This window comes from Drosophila willistoni, unplaced genomic scaffold (assembly GCF_018902025.1).
Source record: "Drosophila willistoni isolate 14030-0811.24 unplaced genomic scaffold, UCI_dwil_1.1 Seg496, whole genome shotgun sequence".
Lineage (NCBI taxonomy): Eukaryota > Metazoa > Arthropoda > Insecta > Diptera > Drosophilidae > Drosophila > Drosophila willistoni.
Genome location: NW_025814426.1, coordinates 102,691 through 129,106, shown reverse-complemented (window position 1 = coordinate 129,106; position 26,416 = coordinate 102,691). Strand labels below are relative to the sequence as shown.

At 40.7% G+C, this 26,416-nt stretch overlaps 1 long non-coding RNA gene across 1 annotated transcript; it reads left to right on the top strand.

Annotated features, from left to right (window-relative positions):
* Nucleotides 1-16,236: 16,236 nt before the first annotated feature.
* LOC124461476 lies at nucleotides 16,237-16,525 on the top strand. The gene is made up of 2 exons (XR_006955081.1): nucleotides 16,237-16,301; nucleotides 16,371-16,525. It is a non-coding gene; the product is annotated as an uncharacterized LOC124461476 (long non-coding RNA).
* Nucleotides 16,526-26,416: the final 9,891 nt, after the last annotated feature.

Sequence of the window (26,416 nt, the reverse complement as noted above, 5' to 3'; positions counted from 1 at the left end):
GGTCTCTTGGTAAACCATTTTCCTCGCCTGGCTAAATCTGGAACGTATTCGCGTACCCATCGTCGCCAGAATTGATCGGCGAATTCTTGTACAGCTTGCCACATGTGCTGTACGGTATGTGTGGTTTCGAAGACTGGTTTATAGCCGCTTGCTGATCCTAGTAGTAGATGGTTAGGGGTGATAGCCTCGTCGTCTTTGCTGTCCAGAGAGACGAAAGTAAGCGGTCTGGAATTTAGGATGAATTCCACTTCCCAGAGTGCGCTTTGTAGGCCCTCGCTGGTGAATTTTCTCGCTGGGCAGATTGCGTAGAGTACAGTCTTGACGGAACGAACAAGTCGCTCCCATGCTCCCCCCATATGAGGAGCGGCTGGTGGATTAAATTTCCATTTGATGTCATCGAACGCCGGTTGCACGGCGTTGAAGTTGATCGTCTGCGCTTTGTCACAGATAATCTTTTCAGCAGCTTTGAAGTTAGTGCCATTGTCGCTGTAAATTTCTCTCGGGGTCCCGCGCCGATTGATGAAGTTTCGGATGCACATTATGCACGATGCAGTGTCCAAAGAGCACGCCAGTTCTATATGCACTGCCCGTATGGTTAGGCAGGTGAAAATAACGCCCCATCTTTTTTCGCTTCGCCGTCCTACAGCAACCAAGAAGGGCCCGAAGTAGTCGATACCGACGTAAGTGAAGGGACGTTGGTAGGCAGCCAGCCTGGCGATGGGCAGGGGAGCCATTTGCGGTGGAACAGGCATGGCGCTATCATTTTTACAGCGTTGGCAAGACTTCCGCATGCCTTTGTATAAGACTCGTAGACGTGGTATGTAAAACATGCCTCGAATCCTGTTAATACACGTCTCATGGGATGTGTGGTGCATTTTCTGATGATACCAGTTCACTATGAGCCGAGTAATGTGGTGCCCATATGGGAGCAGTATTTGGTTTTGGCCGTTTAGGTTTTCTGCTCGCCCTCGGGTACGTAGGAGCTGGTTTTCATCTAGAAAGATATTCAAACATATGAGTTTAGAATTTGTTTTTAAAGGTTTACCTCTCGTTAAGTTGCGAATTTCTGGGTTGAATTCAGATGACTGCGCATGCCGCAGTAGGAGTGTGCGTGCCTGCTGAATCATCTCGTAAGACACCTCTGTAGGTGGCGATGCCTTCTTTTGTTTCGCTTTCAGTTTCTCAATGTAGAGAATAAAGCGCGCTAAAGCTCGATATAGCCTGCGCCAGTCGGAAAAATATTCCGCGTTAAGTTTTAGCTCCATCGGCGAATTGTCGATGAAGAGTATGTTATGCCTGACTTCAGCATTGTTTGGTGGCCCCAAATCATCGCATTTTGGCCACTCGTGTTGATCCTGCAGCAAATAGTCTGGACCGTGTAGCCAAGTTTTATATTTATTGGCGTTGTTTGTTTTAGTAGCAAGATCTGCAGGGTTAAGGTTGGTTGGAACCCAGTTCCATTGGCTAACGTTTGTGAATTCCAGTATTTCGCCCACGCGGTGCATGACGAATTGCTGAAACTTTCGTGGATCCATACGAAGCCATTTGAGAACAGTCTTTGAGTCGGACCAATAACAACTCGAGTTAATTGACAAACTTGGATTGCGTTGGATTCGGTTACTCAGCTTTGCTCCGATAACTGCGGCCTGCAGTTCCATCCTTGGTATAGATAGTGGACTCAACGGTGCCACTTTCGCCTTGGAGGCCACGAAGCTGAGGTAGGTTCTTTCCCCCTGGCGTATCCGAAGGTAGCAGACTGCTGCGTATGCCAATTCGCTGGCGTCAACGAACGTGTGTAACTGGACATCATGGATTTGATCGCTGCTGTTGAAATAACATCTCGGGATGGTCAATCCGGCGATTGTTGTAAGGATCCGTTTCCATCGTATCCATTTGGGTAACAATGCGTCGGGCAAACCAGTATCCCAGCCAATGCCGCTTCTCCAGACTTCTTGCAGTAGGATTTTCAGCTCTACTGTAAAGCATGAGATGAAGCCGAGTGGGTCGTACATTGACATAAGTACTTGCAAGAGCTCGCGTTTGGTTGGTGTTTTGTCGCTGTCTAAAACGTTGCGCTTCAGCCTGGCGAACTTGCAGATGAATGTGAATACGTCGGAGTTCGGCATCCAATATAAGCCGAGTACCTTTTCTGTTGCGGTAATTTCGACAGCTTCGGGGAGTAGCGAATCGCTTTTTAGTATTCGTAGGACGTCCTTTGAGTTCGAAGACCAATTGCGTATGTGGAAACCACCTGCTGCATGGATGTCTCTGACCTGAGTTGCGATGTTTCCGACTTCCACGTAGTTGTCGCCGCTGTATATAAAATCATCCACGTAGTGGTAGTCCTTCATGGCTTGTGCTGCTTGAGGGTACTGTTGGCAGAATCGATCTGCATTTTTGTCACGAATAAAGTGTGCAATGCAGGGTGCGCAATTGATTCCGAAAGTAAGCGCTTCCATAACATAGACGTTAGGCTCTTGCCTCTCGGATTTGCTGTCGAACCACAGAAACCTTTGCGCATGGGTGTCTGCTGGTCTCACTCGGATCTGGTGGAACATCTCGGCGATATCACCACAGATCGCCACTCGTCCCACTCGGAATGAGAGTAAGAGGTTAAACAGGGAGTTTAGGAGATCTGGACCACTCCAGATGTAGTCATTCAGGGCCTTGCCGCCGGATTGGGCGGCAGCGTCCCATACAAGCCGGACCTTCTCTGGTTTATTTGGATTTTTAGTTATGAAGGTTGGTAGATACCATGTCCGTCTGTTTGGTGCAGCTATTTCCTCCGGCGTCAGCATGCGAGCATAGCCCTTTTCGACGAGGTTTTCGATTTGCTTGGTGATTTGCTCCTTCAACTGTGGTTGTCGGGAAAATTGCTTTTGTAGGCATTTAAGCCGTTTTAGTGCGTTTGCGTAGCTATCAGGTAATAAAACTTCAGGGTCTTTCCACATTAGACCGACCTCGTACCTGCCGTTCTTCAAGACGGTAGTAGATTCAAGTCTGGTTAGAGCTTGAGTTTCTTCTGGTGATGATAGCGGTCTTGCTGTGGTAGCGTCTAATGAGAACGCTTGTTTGATGATCTCATGCAGCTTGGCGTCTGCGTCTCGGCATCCACACATGTGAACGCTGACATTAGCTCTAGTGGCCCTTGATGGCGTGGAGCTTTGTAGTGCCCATCCCAGTCGCGTCTTTGACGCTATTGGTTGGTGCCATGCCCCCTCTTTGATTTTAAGGGGTACGGCGAGGTTCCAGTTATTTGTGCCGATTAGGATGCTTGGGCGTGCGTTGGTGTATGATGCTATCGGTAGTCCCGCTAGGTGGGGGAATTCTTTGCCGAGAGCCCTTATGTCGATAGACTGTACAGGTAGATCCAGGGTATCTACACTGTGAACCTCTTCCAAGTAGAATTGATTGCCATTATGTGGATTGGCAACCGTAAGCGTGACACGTTCCGATGCATTTTCTTCGCGTGTTGTATCGTTGGTCCATTTTAGGCACAGTGGATCTGGAACGCCTTTTAAGCCGAGTTGCTTAAAGACCTTGTTGTCGATGAGCGTTAGTGCCGATCCCTCATCTAGAAATGCAAAAGTGTTAGTGACTTTCGTTTTATTGATGATTTGTATTGGAATGACACGGAAATATGTTGAGCCAGACTCTCTGGATCGTTGGGTGTGCTTGCCCTCCGGCGTATGCACGTTGGTGACCATAGCTGGTCTGTTTGGGCTGCTGGATTTCGCAGCCTCTGGCATCGGCTGCATCTCATGGATCAATGGGTGATGTTTGCTTCGGCAGCCTCGTATGCCGCAAACCTTTTCACGTTGGCACTTTTGGTGATGACGGTTTAGGCATTGTTGGCAGAGCTTGTGATTTTTCAGAAAAGACATCTTTCGTTGATGTGGCGTGGCTTTGAACGATGGGCAGCTGTGTATTTTGTGCCCAGGTTCGTTACATACGACGCACGTAATTTCCTTGACCTGCTCTTTAGGTGCCTCTGTGTGATGATTTAGGCTTCCGCTCTTCTTATGGTAAAGCGGCGATGTTACCTGGCTTGCTGCTTCAGCTATGTCGTAGATCCATTTGCTAAAAGATTCCATTGATGGTACCTTAGTGTCTTTGGGAAACATTGCCCACTGCAGCTTCAATTGTGTGGGGAGTTTCTCTAGTAGCTCTTGTACGAGCATTGGGTTTTGCATGTAACCTGTGAGTCCACATGCTTCCATCGTTGAGTAGATGTTTCGTACACACAGTGCGTATTCGATAAGTGGTTCAAGCTTATCTTTTATTGCGGGTAGTTGCCGCGTTTTTTCCAGTAAGTTGTGCAAAATATGCTCTGGCCGACCGAAACACATACGTAATGTTTGTATGATTTCAGGGACCATTGCTGGTAACAGGAGTTTGGATTGAACTAACTCACGTGCTTTTCCCTTCAGGCTAGCTTGCAGCCGCATAAGATTTTCTGCATTCGTATACCCAGCGAGTTCCGTACTTGTCTGAAAACTACTGTAGAATAGAGACCAGTTCTGAGGATTGCCATCAAATGTTGGAAGCTCTTTCGGTATCGCTTGACGGGCTGCAAGTTGTGCCGCGCTTGGTATTGCTGTGTTTAGGTCTATGTCCATTCGCACTTTACTTTCTGGATAGTACGATGCAGCCCTGGTTTGAGTATTTGTGAAATTCCAGGGAGCCATCGGCGTAGCACTTAGGTGCGGTTGTTCGCGTGTCGTAGCACGCGTGTTGTTTGAGGTTAGGAACGGCAGCTGCGGTGCCTCGTGATCGTAATGCCACGTGTCACGCACAGCTGAGTGTGTGACCATCGCTTTTTGTTTGGCAGAAGTAAAAATAGGAACAGCCGTCCTAGCTGTGTCCGGGAATATTTTTGGCGGGCATAGTCCAAAGTCCCGATCCGGTTCTGGTAGCGGCCCCGTTGGTTTTGCTGGTGACGAAGTAGCCTGAGGTTCGCCTGCTCGTGTGGTATTTCCGAGGTTCTGCAGGGCGTTGCTCAATATGGTTGTGATGACTTCCGATGACACGTTGACGCAGTCGCAGTTCCAGCTGTTCTCAGATTTCTCGTCCATTACTCCAACGCAGTCGAAATGATACCAGGAACAGCATCGATTGCATTGCACCATGCGGTCATTGTCTTCCTGCATGCATTTCTTGCAATGATATATTCCACTTGATAAGTCTTTTGTTGCCATGGTTTACCAATGAGTTTATACTTTTAAGCGATGTTGATTAGTTATGTGACCTATGTAGGTCGTAAACGGTTGACCGTTGAGGTTATGTATCACAATTTAGTGATTGGTTATGCAATCATCGAGGTTAACCTCTATATGATTGGCGTGTAGAACCGTGGGTTGACCCGTCGAGTTGAGTTAAATAATTAACTTTTCCGGTTCATTTAGTGGTTTACCACTGTAAGATTAATTTATGGAATTAATCTGTAGAATTAATTTTTAGAATTAATTCATTGCCTTTATGGCGTAATTTATAGAATTAATTTATAGAATTAATTCCTGGCATAATTTATAGAATTAATTTATAGAATTAATTCCTGCCATTAATTTATAGAATTGTTGAGTTTGGCGCTAAGGTTCGATGTTTTAGCGGGCCCACAAGAAAACACTCCACTTTTCACGTGATACTTCATTTATTTCTTCCACGTATTTCTTATGCTAATGGGTGTGTGTATGGTGTGTGTGCCGTATGCGAGTCGTTATTATGCGAGCCGTTTGTAAGCCGCCGTTTGTAAGCGAGCCGCTATAAATTAATCGCCCTTACTCGCGGTTGTAACCAAACTGTTCTGTCCGCCGCTTAGTAACAAGCATAGAACCTAACATGTAAGCTTAAAGCGCAAGATGCAACGGTTAATTTCCCAGCACGTAGGCTGGTGCTTAAGAATAAGTATGAAAATGAAAGAGAATGAGTGATATGGGTTAACCCATTGGTGGCTGCGTCGGGTCTGCTGGGCAGTTAGCGAATTTCGGCGGCAACACCCACCTTTACTATATTTTTTTAACAATTTATAGCGGAGCTTTTTTCTTTGTTTTTTTCTTTGTGTTGAGGCGAATTCTCAAACTAGCACCAATGGCCGACTGGCCATTGGCTCCTTTATTGTTCTCATTCTAAGACCTTAGAATCTATAACAAGGGTCATTAAATACAGCAATTTACAATAAGTGCTGAAAGCATAATAAAGTGAAAAATGAATTAAGACTAGTCCAAAGTGGTCTAGAATATATATAATATCATATAATTTGGAAATTTCTCACAGATTTATATTTGCGGCTAAGTTCATTAACATAACTTGAATCCAGACTGCACTGTAACTGGAGGCAGAGAGATGTCCAAATGTTAATTAACAGTGAGATACAAATGTCCAATAGAAATATTTTATGGGCGTGATTGAAAATTTTAGGATATTTTTAGGCATAATTATCTTCTATTAATTTGTGTCATCAGGCGTTTTTTTTTTTAAGATAAGGCGTTTGATCCGCCTGGCCTCAGATTGAGGCCGCTTTATTTTCTATCCTTTCATCTTCTAGAGACATAAAACAGAAATTTAAAAATAGGGCCGTTACAGCAGCAGGGAAGGGACAATATAAAATAACTTATAAACTAACTTAATTACTAACAATGAATGTATAATAATAAAATAGACAATGACATTTAGAATTTAGTGTTTTTTTTAGAGATAATTATGGCGTAAGTAGTTTTAAGTATTTAGCATAAGTAAGTATTAGGTTTTAGCAATAAGAATTTTAAATTTAATTTTCCGGTGCAAGGGGTCTTAATAGGGGGAATTAGGCGAGTGCAGAGGGCACTAATAGAGGTAAGTAGAGAATTGCATAGGGCGCTAGAGCGAGAAATGTAGGGAAACTGGTATTTTTAGGGCAACACTGGAGTGAGTGCTCATTATTGCGTTTGCGCTCACTGTTGCTGCTCAATACTTATTCGATAAGAAATCGATGCAGCATCAGGTGGCGGCGCATGTGGCTGAAAAGAGAAGGCGATATATTTCCAAAATGTAAACAAACAATTAGAAAAATGTGACATAAGTATAAAAATTGACAATAAGATTAACAAATATTGGAAATTATAAATTAATTATTATTATTTTACAGGAACATGGCTGCTGAATCATCACTGGAGACCTCCACCGACGACAGAGTAAAGCTGTTAGGACGGGAACAGCTGCTTGCAGGTAAGTATTTTTTAGGTTGATGTTTTTGCTTATTTTTATTTTCAGGTCGAGGTACTTACCTAGACTCCATGGGATGCAGGTGGCCGCGTTGAGTTTTTAGGTGAGTATTGTTGGCTTTTAGTTTTTCCAATATTTGTAGTTAAATTTAACTTTGTTTTTTCTTCGTTTTCAGGTGCGTCTGGAATAGAAGAATGTGTTGCGGCTGGCGGCATTTGTATGGCAGGTGAATAATTGGTTGGTTTAGTAGTATTTTTTAACATTTTTATATTTTTTCCAGGTACAGGAGCAGCTTTATGGCGTTTAGGACCAGACGACGGGCCAGGTGGTTTTGTGTTTTATTGCTGATTTAGATAATAATTTTAATATATTTTCAGATACAGCAGCTGCAGACGGACTAGCTTGACGAGATTCTGGACGACGCAGATGAGACGATGCATACGACGCTGGACAAGGAGCTGCTGTTTGCTGTTGTGTATTTTCAGGTGAGTATTTGTACTTTTTAGTTGGTTTTATTTTTAGATTTGTTTTATTTTCAGGTATTGGTGCATCAGGCGAGCGGAAATCTGGACAGGACGATGGACGAGATGGTGCAGACGCTGAGAACGAGGCAGAGAGTGCAGGAGGCGCGTCTACTGGAGGCACAGCTGTCGAGGACTGGCCCTCTGGCCAGGCCAGGACAACCGCTGAATAGTGGGCAGGATTCTGGCTTTGCAGGGGCCGCCTGAAATCATATTTCGTTATGATTAGGTAAGTGAATGTTTGCAGAAGTATTAGTATTGGTGTTAGAGTGATTGTTAGTTAGGACCATCATGGGTGCAGTATCAGTTTTCCTTTTTTCTTAGAGCATCAGTGCTATTCGTGCTGTTATCAATTAATTTGAGCAACTCAGATTCCAGACTAGCCATGTTTAGAGCGAGTAGTTCATTTTCCGTGTATTGAATTTGTTCGTTTGGCCCAAGGGGGGGCAGGCTTTCCGGGGGTTTTTTTTTTTAGCTATAGACGCTTCCTTAGCTCTGAGAACATCTTGCTTTTCAGTGATCCTGTTGTAGGTCTGGTGACAGTTGTCAGCAATAAGAGCTGGCGCCTTGGAGCCAGGGTTGAGCTGAGGTGGCATCAGTGGTGGTGTTTTTGCTTTTTTTATCGTTCGTGAGGCGACAAGTTTATCTATTTGCTTTGAGTACCTAGGCCATGGCAAACGTTTAGGGATAAATGGCTTTAGATAAAGTTTTTCAATTTCTTTGTTCTCATGGTCAGACATGGAGTTAAAGAATCTTAGGCAAGCGTCATTGTATATAGTTTCTAGAGGTTTGGCGTTATGTTTTTCTTGAATTTCAGAGTTTGGGCAATAGATGTTCGCATTTGTGAGCTTTTTGAATAGGGTGTTAGATATTAGGCTACCCCATATGGGAATAGCGTATGTCCAAATAGGGACTAAGATTTGCTTGTAGATAGTGACCTTGCAGCGGGTGCTAAGATGGCTTTTAGCTCCCCCGAGCCATTTGTAGCGAGTATAGGTGGACTTGGCTTGAGCACAAAGTTTGGCAATATGGGTTTTAAACAGGGGATTGCTATCAACAAGGACTCCCAAGTATCGGCACGAGGACGTATTTTTAATAGGTTTGTTATTAAACTTAACAGTGGCAGCTTTAACAGCAGGTGAGGTAGATCGTCTGGAGAAGAGAACATGAACTGTTTTACTCACGTTGACTGTGAAACACCATTTGTTGGACCAGGTAGAGAACTTGTGTAGGTAATTTTCCGTTTTATTCATGGCTACAAGGGCGTTTTTATCGGTCGAGATGAAAATAGTATCGTCAGCATATGTAGAGAGCAGAGTGTCACCGTGTTTATAGGTCGGGTAATATTCGATCAGGGTTTTATGCTCAATTATGAACTTTGGAATTGGCATGTCTGACGAGTATATGTTGTGTAGGGGTCCCAAAACACTACCCTGAGGGATTCCTGCTAAAATTTTCCCATCACGGGACATAATACCATGGTTACCGCGAACGGAGAACGTGCGATCCTTGAGGTAACTGTCCAGAACTTTGTATAGGTTAATAGGTAGTAGCTTTATCAATTTGTTACGCAGACCGCAGTGCCAAACTTTGTCATACGCTTCTGTAATATCGATGAATATAGGCGATCCCTACAGTTTGTCCTCAAAAGCTCTCTGGAGGAATTGTGTAACGCGTGCTAGTTGATGGTCGGCCCCATGAAATTTGCGGAATCCAAATTGGTGGTTAGGTATGGATTGTGAAAGACGGTTACATTTAAGGAGCCTCTTGGCAAGCAAGGATTCAAGTATTTTTGAGAAAGCAGGAAGCAAGCTTATGGGGCGATACGAGCTAGCTTCAGAAATTGGTTTTTTTACCATGACAACTATGGCTTTTTTCCACACTAGGGGGAAGTGGCCAAAACGTAGGATGCTGTTGTATATTTTGAGTAAGAAGATGATAGCTTTGAGTGGGAGAACTTTGATTAGGGCATTGTTGATCCTATCATATCCTGGTGCTTTTTTGTTGATTAAGCTATCAATCTCTTTTTTTAGTTCAGAGAGAGTGATGGGCTTGACAAAAGGTGAGTTGCTGGAGTCAAAGTTGGCGGAGGAGCTAGCGATGGAGTGGTGGGTTTTACATGCATACTCCATGAGCATTTTTTGGGCAAGGATGGCATTTGTTCCCTCGTTGATTTTGGCCCTGTCAAGGGAGCTATTTGTCAAAATGGGAGAGAAACGCTTCTCTAACTGGTCAGTAAACAGCTCCATTTTACCTTCAGGTGATCTTGTCCATGCATGCTTCTTGTCTACTCCGCTAGGGATCCTAAGAGGCCAGTTAGGAAGGGGCTGCCGTTTTAGTTTGTTGGTTGATTGCCACAGCTTGTGGGGTCTGTACCGATCAGAGGAGTCTATTTTACATAGTTTTTTATTTAAGTGTTTGTTTTTTGATAGGCTTATTTCTTTGTTTAGTATATTTTAATGTTTTTTTACGTTCAAAGTTTCGTGAGAGGCATTATATCAATTTTATTTTATTTTTTTGTTTTAATAATTTGTGCATTTTTTTATTTATAGGTATGGCTCCTCCGATTCGGTACGATTCGTATTTGGCAGGTCCCTTCGTAGAGGTTTAGTGGCCAGGGCTGCAGCATGGTGACTATTGTTTGTGAAGATATTAATTGCGTCCTCAATGTCTAATCCAGATTCGATTTCCATATTTAGGTGGAGGGAGTCGCTGAGGGTGTTTTGGAACAGTTTAATCTTAGATCCTACAGGCAAAAGTCTTCGATTGTCAGGAAGTAAGTTTGGGTGCTGGTCCATCGTGATGTGTACAAAAACAGGTAAGTGGTCAGAGGATAGTTCGCATATAGCTTGAGTAGTTAATCTGTTGTGGTTTATTCCAGAATAAACTCCAAAGTCAATGGCTGAGGGATTTTTTCGCCGGTCGTGTGGGAAATGAGTATTACCACCCGTCGCCAGGATGTCCAGTTTCTTGTCAGCCTGGATCACTTCAAGGAGAGTTCTGCCGCGTTTACATGACCTTGAATTACCCCACTTTTTAAGGTAAGGCGTTTGATCCGCCTGGCCTCAGTCTTTCACCTACAAGGGTATATAACAAAAATTTAAATTTAAAAGGCCGTTACAGCAGCAGTGGCGGGGGGATTAAAATTATCTTAAAACTAGATTAATACTAAATAAAAAATATACAATAAGACATTAGATTAACATTTAGTTTTTAGCGATTTAGGTAAGATAGTTGGTAATTAAACTGGTTTTCCCCCACACTGGAGAAAAAAGTAGGGAGACCCATATTTTGGGTCTGAGTAACACTAGTTTTTTAGCTTGGCCGTTGGCGCATCAATTGCGAGCAAGGCTTGGCTTTAAAGACTAAAAGTTTTAGAGCAGTTAGCTTTTAGTTGAGTTAGCTTTATAGGCTAGAAGTTTTAGAGCAATTAGCTTTTAGTGGAGAAAAACATAAAGAGACCAAATATTTAAGTAAAATAAGCCAATATTGGCTAGAGTCGTAAGGCATCATTTGAGAGCAAGGCAAGAAGTTAGCTTTATAAGGCTGAGATTCAGAGTCTTTGGCTTTGGTTTAGCCAGAATTGGCCGGCATATCGATAATGCTCTGAAATGTTGATGACCTATCGATAAGTCATCGATATGGGTCTGATGGCGAAGTTTCCGCATGTGAGCTGGAAAGAGAGCGACATTTATTTGTAAACAATAGGAAAATATAGGTAAGTAAAAAAAATATAAAATTGACAATAGTAATAATTAACATAGAACATTTTAAAAATTAATTTCAGATGCCTTGCAGGAAGATGGCGAGTTCATGAACGGTGGAGTATTCTGGCGACGACAGAGTAAAGCTGTTGGGTCGAGAACAGCTGGCGACCTTTGGCAGATTTTGTTGCTGCAAGGTTTTGCGAAACGATCGTTTGTTGTTGGTGTTGCTGCCCGACCGGGTTTGCTTGCAGGTAAGTGTTTGTTGATTAATTTAATTTTTTGTTTGTTTTCAGGTACTGGTGATTTGGCTTTGGCCAGTTTTGTTGGCCGCATGTTGGTATTTGGTGAGTACCGCTGACTTTTAGCTTTGTCGATAATTATAGTTGTTTTAATTTTAGTTGTTTTTCCGTTTTCGGGTACGTCTAGTGTATAAATAGGGGTTGCTGCTGTAGGCGAGTAATTTACAGGTGAGTATTTTGTTGATTTGGTATATTTTTGTAACAATTTTTGCTTTCTTTCAGGTGCAGGCGCATTAGTTGCACCCAATGGGGCTGCCAGTTGAGATTTAGCACCAGAAAGTGTAGGAGGGACTGCAAAAGGTGCTGCTAAAGACTGCAGCTGGCTTTCAGATAAGTTTATGGTTTTTTTAGAGCGATTTTTTGTTGATATTTTTGGCTTTCTGGTGTAGCCGCTGCTTGAGGACCAGGACCTGCTGCTGCTGATTTAATTTTTCTAACGATTTGTGTTTTTTTCCAGGTGCAGGCAGGTGCAGATGATTGCCAAGATGCTGCACGAGGACTCGCAGGCGGTGCTGCTGCTGGCTGACATGGATTAACAGGTGAGTTTTTGTGATTTTTCGGAGATTTTGATAATGATTTTATTTTATTTTCAGATGGACGAGCTGCAGACGGACTAGCTTGACGAGATGCTGGACGACGTAGATGAGACGATGCATACGACGCTTTACGATTTGTTTTATTTTCAGGTACTGGTGCATTAGACGAGCGGAAATCTGGACAGGTCGACTGGCGAGGTGGTGCAGACGGTTGCTGGTGGACTTCAGGTAAGTTTTTGTTAGCGTTAGATTGCATATTCATTGTCTCATGCCCAAATTTTCTTTCCTTTTCATGATTCATTTGCCTTTCTTGCCGCTCTGGGCGCTGGTCAACGACAAATTTTGCCAGTTCAGCCTTATAAAAGGCACAGCTCCTATAGGTGGCTCTATGGCCATCTCCGCAGATGCCACACTTTGGAGATTGGCCATCAGGAGAGGGGCATTTGTCGGATTTGTGCTGGCCAGCACAGACGGAGCAGAGCGGGGGAAGGCAGCAGTACCTGGCTGTATGGCCAAAGAGGAGGCAGTTTTTGCATTGGGGAATCTCCCTTTGCCTCTCGACGCGTACCTCCTGGCTGCCTAGGACCTTAATTTTAAGTATTTTAAGCTTCGCATTCAAGATGGCAAATCTAGCACCTCGTTCCCATCTGGGCTGGTGAGTAAAAAAGGCAAATTTGTTTGCCTCCAGGGTAGCTTTTATTTTGCCATAGGTGTCCATTGTTTTGGCCGTGATTTGAGTCAGGCCGTTACTCAGCCGGGCCAGGTGATAAAGGGAGAGAATTTCCAATTCTCTCTTTTTTTTTACTTGTATGGCCGCAGTTGCAAAGCCAAGTGGTTGGCTCCCGAAGGAGTCAACCATCTTTTATTGTTTTTCGCCCCCTATCAGGAAGCATATACAATTACAATAAAAACGAGCTTAGAAATAATTTACAATGGCTTATTAATAGTGTGAATGATTAATATATAAGACATAATGTTTGTTGGGTGTTACTGGTAGGACAAAAAAAAATTGTGGGAAATTTACATGGGAAATTTTTTACATGCAAGTAAATAAATGCTTACTGGGTTTTACCAAGGACCATAAAAACAACTAGAGGATCAAGAACAAGTTGCAAGCTGCAATAATTATAAAGAATATAGTATTTACAAATATTGTTCATTAATAGTGATTAGTATAATTGTTTCTTGCAGGTTATCAGTTCGAATCATATCGATTCATGGCGTCATTGCAGTTGGCAAAATCATTGAGGCAGCGCTCTTATTGTCAGGAAAATTCCCTCTTATAGGCAAGAAGTGAGTAACATGTGTTGTTTTTTTTTGTCATAGGCAAACAAAACAAAAATACTTGAATCCTTGCTTGCCAAGAGGGTCCTTAAATGTAACCGTCTTTCACAATCCATACAAATGCAAATTTCATGGGGCCGAGCATCAACTAGCTCGCGTTACACAATTCCTCCAGAGAGCTTTTGAGGACAAACTGTATGGATCGGCTATATTCATCGATATTACAGAAGCGTTTGACAAAGTTTGGCACTGCGGTCTGCGTAACAAGTTGATAAAGCTACTACCTATTAACCTATACAAAGTTCTGGACAGTTACCTCAAGGATCGCACGTTCTCCGTTCGCGGTAACCATGGTATTATGTCCCGTGATGGGAAAATTTTAGCAGGAATCCCTCAGGGTAGTGTTTTGGGACCCCTGCTATACAACATATACTCGTCAGACATGCCAATTCCAAAGTTCATAATTGAGCATGAAACCCTGATCGAATATTACCCGACCTATAAACACGGTGACACTCTGCTCTCTACATATGCTGACGATACTATTTTCATCTCGACCGATAAAAACGCCCTTGTAGCCATGAATAAAACGGAAAATTACCTACACAAGTTCTCTACCTGGTCCAACAAATGGTGTTTCACAGTCAACGTGAGTAAAACAGTTCATGTTCTCTTATCCAGACGATCTACCTCACCTGCTGTTAAAGCTGCCACTGTTAAGTTTAATAACAAACCTATTAAAAATACGTCCTCGTGCCGATACTTGGGAGTCCTTGTTGATAGCAAACTCCTGTTTAAAACCCATATTGCCAAACTTTGTGCTCAAGCCAAGTCCACCTATACTCGCTACAAATGGCTCGGGGGAGCTAAAAGCCATCTTAGCACCCGCTGCAAGGTCACTATCTACAAGCAAATCTTAGTCCCTATTTGGACATACGCTATTCCCATATGGGGTAGCCTAATATCTAACACCCTATTCAAAAAGCTCACCGGAACTCACAATAAACTGCTCAGAAAGCTAACAAATGCGAACATCTATTGCCTAAACTCTGAAATTCAAGAAAAACATAACGCCAAACCTCTAGAAACTATATACAATGACGCTTGCCTAAGATTCTTTAACTCCATGTCTGACCATGAGAACAAAGAAATTGAAAAACTTTATCTAAAGCCATTTATCCCTAAACGTTTGCCATGGCCTAGGTACTCAAAGCAAATAGATAAACTTGTCGCCTCACGAACGATAAAAAAAGCCCAAACACTGATGCCACCTCAGCTCAACCCTGGCTCCAAGGCGCCAGCTCTTATTGCTGACAACTGTCACCAGACCTACAACAGGATCACTGAAAAGCAAGATGTTCTCAGAGCTAAGGAAGCGTCTATAGCTAAAAAAAAAAACCCCGGAAAGCCTGCCCCCCTTGGGCCAAACGAACAAATTCAATACACGGAAAATGAACTACTCGCTCTAAACATGGCTAGTCTGGAATCTGAGTTGCTCAAATTAATTGATAACAGCACGAATAGCACTGATGCTCTAAGAAAAAAGGAAAACTGATACTGCACCCATGATGGTCCTAACTAACAATCACTCTAACACCAATACTAATACTTCTGCAAACATTCACTTACCTAATCATAACGAAATATGATTTCAGGCGGCCCCTGCAAAGCCAGAATCCTGCCCACTATTCAGCGGTTGTCCTGGCCTGGCCAGAGGGCCAGTCCTCGACAGCTGTGCCTCCAGTAGACGCGCCTCCTGCACTCTCTGCCTCGTTCTCAGCGTCTGCACCATCTCGTCCATCGTCCTGTCCAGATTTCCGCTCGCCTGATGCACCAATACCTGAAAATAAAACAAATCTAAAAATAAAACCAACTAAAAAGTACAAATACTCACCTGAAAATACACAACAGCAAATAGCAGCTCCTTGTCCAGCGTCGTATGCATCGTCTCATCTGCGTCGTCCAGAATCTCGTCAAGCTAGTCCGTCTGCAGCTGCTGTATCTGAAAATATATTAAAATTATTATCTAAATCAGCAATAAAACACAAAACCACCTGGCCCGTCGTCTGGTCCTAAACGCCATAAAGCTGCTCCTGAAACTGGAAAAAATATAAAAATGTTAAAAATGCTACTAAATAAACAAATTACTCACCTGCCATGCAAATGCCGTCAGTAGCAACGCGTGCAATTCTTCGTGCTAAATCTGGCCAATCTCCTGGTCCATCTCGTCCTTCACTAGCGCCTGCACATGGAAAAAAACACAAATCGTCAGAAAAATCTCTCAATAATCACGTGAGCTTACCTGCAAATCCTCTTCAGTCACCTGCAGCAACACCAGCTGGTCCTTCTGGCCCTCTACCCAAGGCTGCGCCTGAAAATAACAAAAAATCAACAAAGAATCAAGCTAATTTAACTAAATACATATCTAAAATCCAGCCGCAGCCGCTAGCAGTTCCAACTGGAGCTCCTCCTGCATCTTCTACTGCACCACGTGGCCCGTCACCTGGTCCTAAACGTCATAAAGCTGCACCTGTACCTGAAAAAAATATAAAAATGTTGAAAAATACTACTAAACCAACCAATTATTCACCTGCCATACAAATGCCGCCAGCCGCAACACATTCTTCTATTCCAGACGCACCTGAAAACGGAGAAAAAACAAAGTTAAATTTAACTACAAATATTGGAAAAACTAAAAGCCAACAATACTCACCTAAAAACTCAACGCGGCCACCTGCATCCCATGGAGTCTAGGTAAGTACCTCGACCTGAAAATAAAAATAAGCAAAAACATCAACCTAAAAAATACTTACCTGCAAGCAGCTGTTCCCGTCCTAACACCTTTACTCTGTCGTCGGTGGAGGTCTCCAGTGATGATTCAGCAGCCATGTTCCTCTAAAATAATAATAATTAATTTATAATTTCCAATATTGGTTAATCTTATTGTCAATTTTTATACTTATGTCACATTTTTCTAATTGTTTGTTTACATTTTGGAAATATATCGCCTTCTCTTTTCAGCCACATGCGCCGCCACCTGTTGCTGTATCGATTTCTTATCGAATAAGTATTGAGCAGCAACAGTGAGCGCACACGCAATAATGAGCACTCACTCCAGTGTTGCCCTAAAAATACCACAAAAAATGCCAGTTTCCCTACATTTCTCGCTCTAGCGCCCTATGCACTTCTCTACTTAGCTCTATTAGTGCCCTCTGCACTCGCCAAATCCCCCTATTAAGACCCCTTGCACCGGAAAATTAAATTTAAAATTCTTATTGCTAAAAACTAATACTTACTTATGCTAAATACTTAAAACTACTTACGCCATAATTATCTCTAAAAAACACTAAATTCTAAATGTCATTGTCTATTTTATTATTATACATTCATTGTTAGTATTTAAGCTAGTTTATAAGTTATTTTATATTGTCCCTTCCCTGCTGCTGTAACGGCCCTATTTTTTAATTTCTATTGTTTGTCTCTAGAAGATGAAAGGATAGAAAATAAAGCGGCCTTAATCGAAAGACTGAGGCCAGGCGGATCAAACGCCTTATCTTAAAAAAAAAACGCCTGATGACACAAATTAATAGAAGATAATTATGCCTAAAAATATCCTAAAATTTTCAATCACGTCCATAAAATATTTCTATTGGACATTTGTATCTCACTGTTAATTAACATTTGGACATCTCTCTGCCTCCAGTTACAGTGCAGTCTGGATTCAAGTTATGTTAATGAACTTAGCCGCAAATATAAATCTGTGAGAAATTTCCAAATTACATGATATTATATATATTCTAGACCACTTTGGACTAGTCTTAATTCATTTTTCACTTTATTATGCCTTCAGCACTTATTGTAAATTGCTGTATTTAATGACCGTTGTTATAGATTCTAAGGTCTTAGAATGAGAACAATAAAGGAGCCAATGGCCAGTCGGCCATTGGTGCTAGTTTGAGAATTCGCCTCAACACAAAGAAAAAAAACAAAGAAAAAAGCTCCGCTATAAATTGTTAAAAAAATATAGTAAAAGTGGGAATTAATTGCCCAAATAAATCTTAAAAATAGTGTTTCAAGGCTCTTCACTAGTGTGCCACGGAAAATTGCCAATTTCCTAGCTAATTATTTAAATAAATGACAATTTAATATTTTTGTTTTGTTATAACCTAAAATGATTTATGTAAGAGGCTGGCAATCGAAAAAATTTTTTCACTTGGGTATGTATTAGTGTATATATGTACATACCCCTAAGTTCTCTCTCAGCCCTTTTATACATAACACATATACACACACACACAATGGAAGGCGGTGACACACAGTTTTTCTTCTCACCAAGTACGGTCGCGTAGTTCAAGTCGTTCCGAAATCTCGTCAAATAAAGGAGCTTCCTGAGACCTGAGAACATACACAATTGTTAACCAGAGTCGGTTAGGGGTGGTGCTACGTACCCAAACACCTGCGGGCTCAATCGGGAGCCACTACTCCACCTGGCTTCATAGTTCGTAGTTCGATAGCATCAGCTGTTCAGCAGTGTTGGTCAACGTATTCGGACACAGCTGATACGGGTAGCAGACCTGTAAGCTTACAGCCCGTAACAGCGTACATAAGCGGTGCATGCTTTCAGGCTGCACCATTTGGCGATCGTTGGAATTTTTAAAATTTTCTAAATTTCGAATCTACTGAATCTATAGATTGATAACGGCCAGCATTGGCCCCTGCCGCTGTGGCAATGCCGGTCAGTCAAATGGAGTACGAAGAGGATGGGCAAAGGGCTTCTGCCCTTTAAAACAAAAAGAAAGGCTCAGTTAAAGCATAGACCAGATGCTATTATTCTGCATAGCACTGAAGGGGTCTCATATAGCGATATGCTCAAAATGGTAACCAGAAGCCAAGATGAAAAAATTAAAGCCGTTGGAGAAAATGTTACCAAGGTGAGGCGCACAGCGAATGGCGACTTACTCCTCGAGCTAAGTAAGGGAAGAGCAGATAACCTTCATAAGCTAAAAGAAGATATTGGCAATGTGCTGGGCGCCAAGTTCGAAACTCGCGCTCTCACTGATAATATAAGGCTGGAAATACTGGACCTAGACAACGAGACAACCGTAGAAGAGATAGTAGCAGCCTTTTCTACCAAGTTGAAAATTGACCTAGAGCCAGGCGCTGTCAAAAGTCTCTGCCCATCATACCGTGATACCCAGAAAGCGCTCATATATGTTCCGGCAACAACCGCAGAGACAATCCTCAAGGCCAATAAGATTACGGTGGCATAGTCAGTGTGCCGAATCAGAATTAATAATGCCCCAGTTAGATTCTACAAGTGCCTAAAAACTGGCCATGTCGCTGCCAAATGTAATAGCGACGTTGACAGAAGTGGCTGGTGCTTAAAATGCGGAACCAGCGGTCATAAAATTCGGGACTGCTGTAACGAGGCCAAATGTTTTCTATGTGCAGCAGAAGGACTGACTTCACTCTCACATGTAGCTGGCAGCCAGAGATGCCCGTCCGCAAACGGGCGGTCATCCAACGAGACCCGTAAGCACAATAATGATGATTAAGTTTATCCAGCTTAATCTAAATCATTGCTGGGCAGCCCATGAGCTGCTATCACAGACAGTGGGTGAGTCTAGAACAGACATAGCCATTATAAGCGAACCTTTTAAGGCCAGAACTGGAAATAACTGGTCCTGCAGTATTTCTGGGAAGGCAGCGATCTGGGCTTGTGGAACGCCATCACTATTGCAGCGTTCCGTGCTAAACAAGGAGCACTATGTCAGGGCAAACATAAGCGGCCACTGGGTCTACAGCTGCTACTTGCCACCAAGTCTGAATATCCAAAGCTTCAGTGATGCCTTAGACGATCTTGAGCAGACGCACGTACCCGCAGCCCAGTTATTATAGCTGGGGACTTCAACGCCTGGGCTGTTGAATGGGGTAGCAGTCTAACCAATGCCAAAGGGAGAGCACTTTTAGAGGCATTTGCAACACTTGATATAGCTTTGCTTAACGTAGGATCCCAAAATACCTTCAATAGAGCGGGACTCGGCTCAGTAATAGACCTGACTTTCGTCAGTGAAAGTCTTTATAGGTCAACTAGCTGGGCAATTGCTAATGTATATACTGCAAGCGACCATGAAGCCATACATTTTTCGGTCGGGGAAGCACAACTTGCACCTGCAAGACTTCCTAGCATCGATAAAGGCTACAAGTCCGAAACATTGAACGTGCAGGTATTTTCAGCATTAATTGAGAGGGCCCAATTCTCGCGGAACTCGGCTGGCGTGATGGCCGAACAGCTCTATAGCAACCTGGACGCAGCCTGCAGTGCAAGCATGACGCAAATAAAGAATTATAGAAGACATCATCAACCTGTATTCGAAGTGGATGCGGGATTGCGTCAATCGGCACCGGAATCGACCGAGAATGAGCGATATTTGCAACAATATCAAGAGGAACTGCGACAGCAGTACCTCCAGGAGGAGGAGAAGCGACAACAGCAAATTGAGCAACATCGCCAGCAGCAAAATGAGCAAATGCAACGACAACGCCGTCAATATCAAGACCGAGAGCTGGATCTACTGGAACAGATGCAACAGCGACCAAACAATCCACTGCAGCAACAGATTCCCGAATGGGCCAGACAGGATGATCAGAATTCGTATAATCCATATAATACACGTCAATTGTACAGTAGCCTCATCCCAGTGGAGGATGAAATTCGTGAAAATCGACAGCGTCTGCAGTGGCAGCAACAGCTTTTCGATGACTATGAGCAGCAACCACCGACTGATTATATTGTTGCCAATTCACATCAGAATCACCGGGAGCGCCGTCAAGAGGAGCGTCGTGAGCGGGAGCGCCAACATCGCGAACGTCTCCATCAGAAACGTATCCATCAGGAACGTCTCCAATGGGAACGCCGTCAAATGCAGGAGCGTCGTGAGCAGGAGCGTCGTGAGCAGGAGCTTCGTGAGCAGGAGCGTCATGAGCGGGAACGTCTCCATTGGGAACGCCGTCGTGAGCAGGAGCGTCGTGAGCAGGAGCGCCGTGAGCAGGAGCGCCGTGAGCAGGAGCGCCGTGAGCAGGAGCGTCGGGAGCATATTTATACAAAAAAAAAAATTTTAGGTCTACCACCTTTATATAAAAAAGTATAATTCAGTGCATCATTAATACAGTGGAAATTAAAAAAACAAGTAATAGAGGAAAATTAATCAAAAGCATTACTTTTGCCAGATCGCCCATAGGAAGAAAGGAAGTCAAATGGCTTATGTGTTCCCCTTTGACTTCGACACTCAGTAATCCATGAAGTAATTCCAACGCCGTGGATAGACAACAAAATGAAATCCGGACTATTTTATATGATGTGTCTGTTGTGGAGGATCTTGTAATTTTGGTATTGTAAAGATTAAGGAAAAATAATTTTATTATATTTAGACGGGAAAATACAATTTTAAAATCTTATGCTGACGTAAAGAAAACAAATAAGGAATATAAATGTTTTCTGACTGAAACGACTTCATCTTAATGATTCCGAAAAGCGCTCAGTTCATAAGATGCAGAAATATTTTAAAGCGTTTTAAATTTTTAAATGCTTTAAAGGAGAAGGAATAAATTAAAGCGTTTTAAATTTTTAAATGCTTTAAAGGAGAAGGATTAAATTAAAGCGTTTTAAATTTTTAAATGCTTTAAAGGAGAAGGACCAGGGAGAAGTAAAAAGTTGAACTTGTTCCTTTGACTGCTGCGAAGCAAGTGAAGTCGATTGTGAGCTGAGGTCGAACGAAAACTTTTAGTGCCAGTGCCGCCTACTTGACCACAATTAATATTATCCAGTTTTGGAAAATCGTAGAAAGTAGTGTTGGAAAACGTGCCACCTTTATATAAAAAAGTATAATTCAGTGCATCATTAATACAGTGGAAATTAAAAAAACAAGTAATAGAGGAAAATTAATCAAAAGCATTACTTTTGCCAGATCGCCCATAGGAAGAAAGGAAGTCAAATGGCTTATGTGTTCCCCTTTGACTTCGACACTCAGTAATCCATGAAGTAATTCCAACGCCGTGGATAGACAACAAAATGAAATCCGGACTATTTTATATGATGTGTCTGTTGTGGAGGATCTTGTAATTTTGGTATTGTAAAGATTAAGGAAAAATAATTTTATTATATTTAGACGGGAAAATAAAATTTTAAAATCTTATGCTGACGTAAAGAAAACAAATAAGGAATATAAATGTTTTCTGACTGAAACGATTTCATCTTAATGATTCCGAAAAGCGCTCAGTTCATAAGATGCAGAAATATTTTAAAGCGTTTTAAATTTTTAAATGCTTTAAAGGAGAAGGAATAAATTAAAGCGTTTTAAATTTTTAAATGCGTTAAAGGAGAAGGATTAAATTAAAGCGTTTTAAATTTTTAAATGCTTTAAAGGAGAAGGACCAGGGAGAAAGAAGTAAAAAGTTGAACTTGTTACTTTGACTGCTGCGAAGCAAGTGAAGTCGATTGTGAGCTGAGGTCGAACGAAAACTTTTAGTGCCAGTGCCGCCTACTTGACCACAATTAATATTATCCAGTTTTGGAAAATCGTAGAAAGTAGTGTTGGAAAACGTGAAACACACTCGGGTCAAATTTTTAGTGTTGCATTTGTTAGAGCTTGGAAACTATCGATAGTGGCGTGATTCGATATTTTCAATGTTTTAGGAGGAAAATTTAATTACAATAAGTATCATTTTCAAAAAAAATGAATACAATTTTGCTTAACCTAATATTAATAACCAAAATTATATAGTTTTAGCCTTTCAAGTTATATAAATATTTACCAATTAATTATCAAAAAAAAATTTACCTGTTTTGATTTTGTTTGAATTAAAATTAAATTAACATAGATTAGTTTTCAGACTTTTAAATTTATGGAGATCAACTCTTAAAACCAAAATTAAAAGAAAGCAAAGAAAAACATTTAACATAAATTTTACTCCATCCAAGCGTTTCTTTTCAATTGTTGTGTAACTATTACATATGTATGTTATACTATCGATAGTGGCCAAAAACAATCGATGGTGGTAAATATTCGATACCTCGATAGTGCCATCGATAGTTCCCCAGCTTAAGTATTCGTAAAATATCGATAAAAAAAAGTCAATCGAACCACGTGAATTTAACAATAAGACATTCTTTTCTTTGTTGTAAAATTATTATCTTATTTGGATTAAAATTCATTCACAATAAGCGCAAAGTAAGTTTCTTAAAGTATTTTTGCTGTATATATATAATTTCCAGTTTTGACTTTACGATTACATCACTCAATTTTATGGCGTATCACCTGGATGATTCCTTTCGACTAACTAATAAACTTACCAGCAGGAGGCACAGGACTCGACTCGGCAAAGGAATCTTCATTTGCAACATTTTCATTGGCATCTTTTGTCGGTTTGTTGCCTGCTGCTGTTGCTCCCCAGTAATAAAATGCTATTGAATTAATTTTAGAAGGAACTTTGCAATATTCTCCTTTTGCGAGAACCTCCGCTCCTTTGACTGCATTAAATTTAATGAATAAGAGTATTAAATTGGTTCGAAATTAAGTAAAACTGAATTATGCATTCCCCTTCCATTCTTCCTTCCATCAAAGTCAACAGTAAATATTTAAATTTTCATCACCTTTTTGTCTAAACACTGAAATTGAAATTGTATTTGAAATAGTTGACAAATATTAGACAAATATTTAACTACATTATAGAGTAGTGAGTGAAGGGCAAGAGCAGAGCATCAAATGAAAGGGCACCAACCGAACCACTACCACCGGGCCGGAAGTCGGCAAAAGCAATTTCCTAGTCCTAGAGTTTGATTTTGTTTACCTAAACTCAAAAGATACAATTTTTGCAGCTAATGAAATGCACAGATATTTGGTTAAAAGGAGAAGGAACCAGACCACAACAGGTAGAAGTAAGGCAAATAATCAACTCTCAGACATAACAATATAGCATAGGATATGGCCATATAAAAAACAAAATAAAATCATATTTAGCCTTTAGATTTCTAAAAAATATATATATGATATATATGTATATTGCAATGATAAACTTGTAAAAGGTAGAGCTAAGCTCACATTTCGAAATATCTTGAAAGGTTAAAAAAGCAAAAAATGAAAATGCAGTTTTTTGGAGCAAGCCAATAAAATTTTCGGAAAAAACATACAAAATAATATCGAAAATTTGGAATTTAGAATTTGATTTGTAACAAATTTTTGGTTACGTTTCAAATTTTTTTTATATTTTGGAGTTAAGAGATAATAAGGAAGAATAACAAATATATTGTTTTATACCTTTATGGGTATATAAAATATATCAGAAAAACCAGAGGGGAATCAATATATCCCTGGCCTTATCGAAGTCTCTATACCTCTATATATAAAAATTCTTAGTAGCTTTAAGCTAATAATTATGAGTAAACAACGAGCAAAGTTCTATTAAGTATCAAAAGTCGCAGAATTATAATGGCATTATTCAATTTACTTATGTATAACATCGAGCTTGTTTCTTTATAATTTCAATATACTTTGTTTTACAGGGTAAAAGATGTTGATTGTTGATTTTTAAGCCTTGGAGTGGGAATAAAAAGTGAAATTTTAAGAGCCAAAATATTTGCTTAAAATCTTTATAGTTTTCAATGAGTTGTAAAAATATGGGTACGAAAAAATCAGAATTTAATATACGGAAGACACAACTAAAGACTATTTTAAGTGTGCATGCAAATTGCCTATTGAAAATTTATAACAAATAAAATTAATTCACAAATTCAAATAATAGCTTCAAGTTTAAAGGGCCAACAAGATATCAACTGTGTATCAGTCTTAAAATTACTTCCAACTCTTTTAGGTTCTAAAAAATTAATTGTGCAAATACATGACGTTTCTTTTCAATGCTAAAGTATTGTTTAAATACATATTCTCTCTTATTCGAAACTTTGAGTTATCCTCTAGCGCCAAATGCATTGATCTGGAGACGCCCGCCCATTATTATCAAAGTTTTTTAGCTCCAAAATTTTAGGGAAAAGTATCAGCGTATTCACCTAAAAGAATGTTTGCTTTATTTCTTCCGTGTCATCCGAGTTTCTCTTCACAATACCTTGAATGACCGAGGTTCTACTGTAGAATTGTATTTTTAAAACATTCCCTGACAAGGGGAAGTTTAGGTACGCGAATCTGCGACTGCAAGTTGTCAGAAGCTCCTTTAGCCCTAATAAGTATGCTATAGTTTACTGAAAACCTTGTTTTTACTTTCAGATTTCCGTATAGTTTTTTCAAAGCGAATTTCGCGTAATATTTCATTTGAAATGTATCAATACTAAAAGGCCAAAAAAGTAAAGACTTCAAATTGTAAAGCATTTGAGAGGGGTTTTTAATATTAAAGCTCCTTTAAATAAAATGTTACACAAAACAAGTGAATCAAATGCTGAAATGAACGCGAAACTTAAGCCGCAGATCTGCATAGTCAGTTATAGACACTTAAATGCCAGTCAAAATTGGATTTGGGCCCAAGTTGAGATAAACATTTTTTATACTTACGAATCTCCGCTCTCCCTTCTCTTCGTTTCCTCTCAGTCAAAACCAAGCCAATTCCCCAGCTGCACATTAAAGTGGTGAATAAAATCACTGTATAGAGAAAGAGGCAGTAGTGGGGAGGTAGTGAGTATGTGTCATGTGTGTGGTGTGTGTGTTGGATGTTAGTGTGTCATTTTTTTATGCTTATTTAAAAAAGTGTCCAGAAGTTTTGTGATTTTGATAAACAGACAGAGAGAAAAAGTGGAAGTAAAAAGCAAAATGATAGCAAAAAAGGAAAATGTGGAAAAGCTCGTGAGCTCAGATAAAGAAAAACTCACAGAGAACAAAAAAAAAAACACACATTTATGCAAGTCACATACGCCACACAGCTTTTAATAATAAAAACAACGAGCTGTGCTCTCTTAACATGAAAAAACATAGAAGCAACCCAAAAGGAAACCAAAAGTAAGCCATATATAGGCAAGAAATACAGAATGATAAGGATAAAAACGATTGCGTAGGGACAGAAGGCGGGGGAGGAAGGTGTAGTCAGGAAGGGATGTAGACGTGTGTGTGAATGTCTTTATATGGTCATATGTGTATGTGTGTGTGTAGGGCAAAAGAATTGCCTTAGTTCCCTTTCTCTCGTTCTCCCTCAAGATGTAAGATGTTTAACAAATTTTAAAGCATTTGTTCGTCATTTAAATTTTTGAAATTCACTTAAATTGAAAATTTTCGTAATTATTCGTTGTATCAAAACCTTTCAGGCACCCTACCTTTCAGGTTTTCCCAATGAATCAACCTTTAAACATTATGTTTAATGGAGAGAGTTCTAATTTAGTAGAGATGAAACAATGAACAAGAGTATTTGAGATAGATTAATTGGCAAATAACTAATCAACTTCCAATATACATGGGTTGGATTTGTTATATATCAAAAAATCAATTAAGTGTACTAGATTTGTTTACAATTCGGACCTTTTGGCAGATTATTCCGATTTCCTACAATTTCATGTAGGATTTCATTCCTACAAACATGTATACCTCCTTCAAGAATAATGACAATAAATCTTCGTTTCTATTTATTTAAGATGAAGGTTGCCCTGTAGTCCTTAAGCCCTTTCAGTTGAGATTAATTGCGTGTTGATCCAAATAAAGATGAGTGATGTTCTTCAATTCCAATTGATTTCAAGTTCTTGAGTTCCATTTATCCAATAGGTAGTCATCTGGTCAAAATCCCAAGTTAATCTAAACAGGAGACTCTAAGATTAGAAGCATTTTTGAGCTAAAAGATATTATAAACAGATTAACAAGATCACAGTACTATCAGCTTTT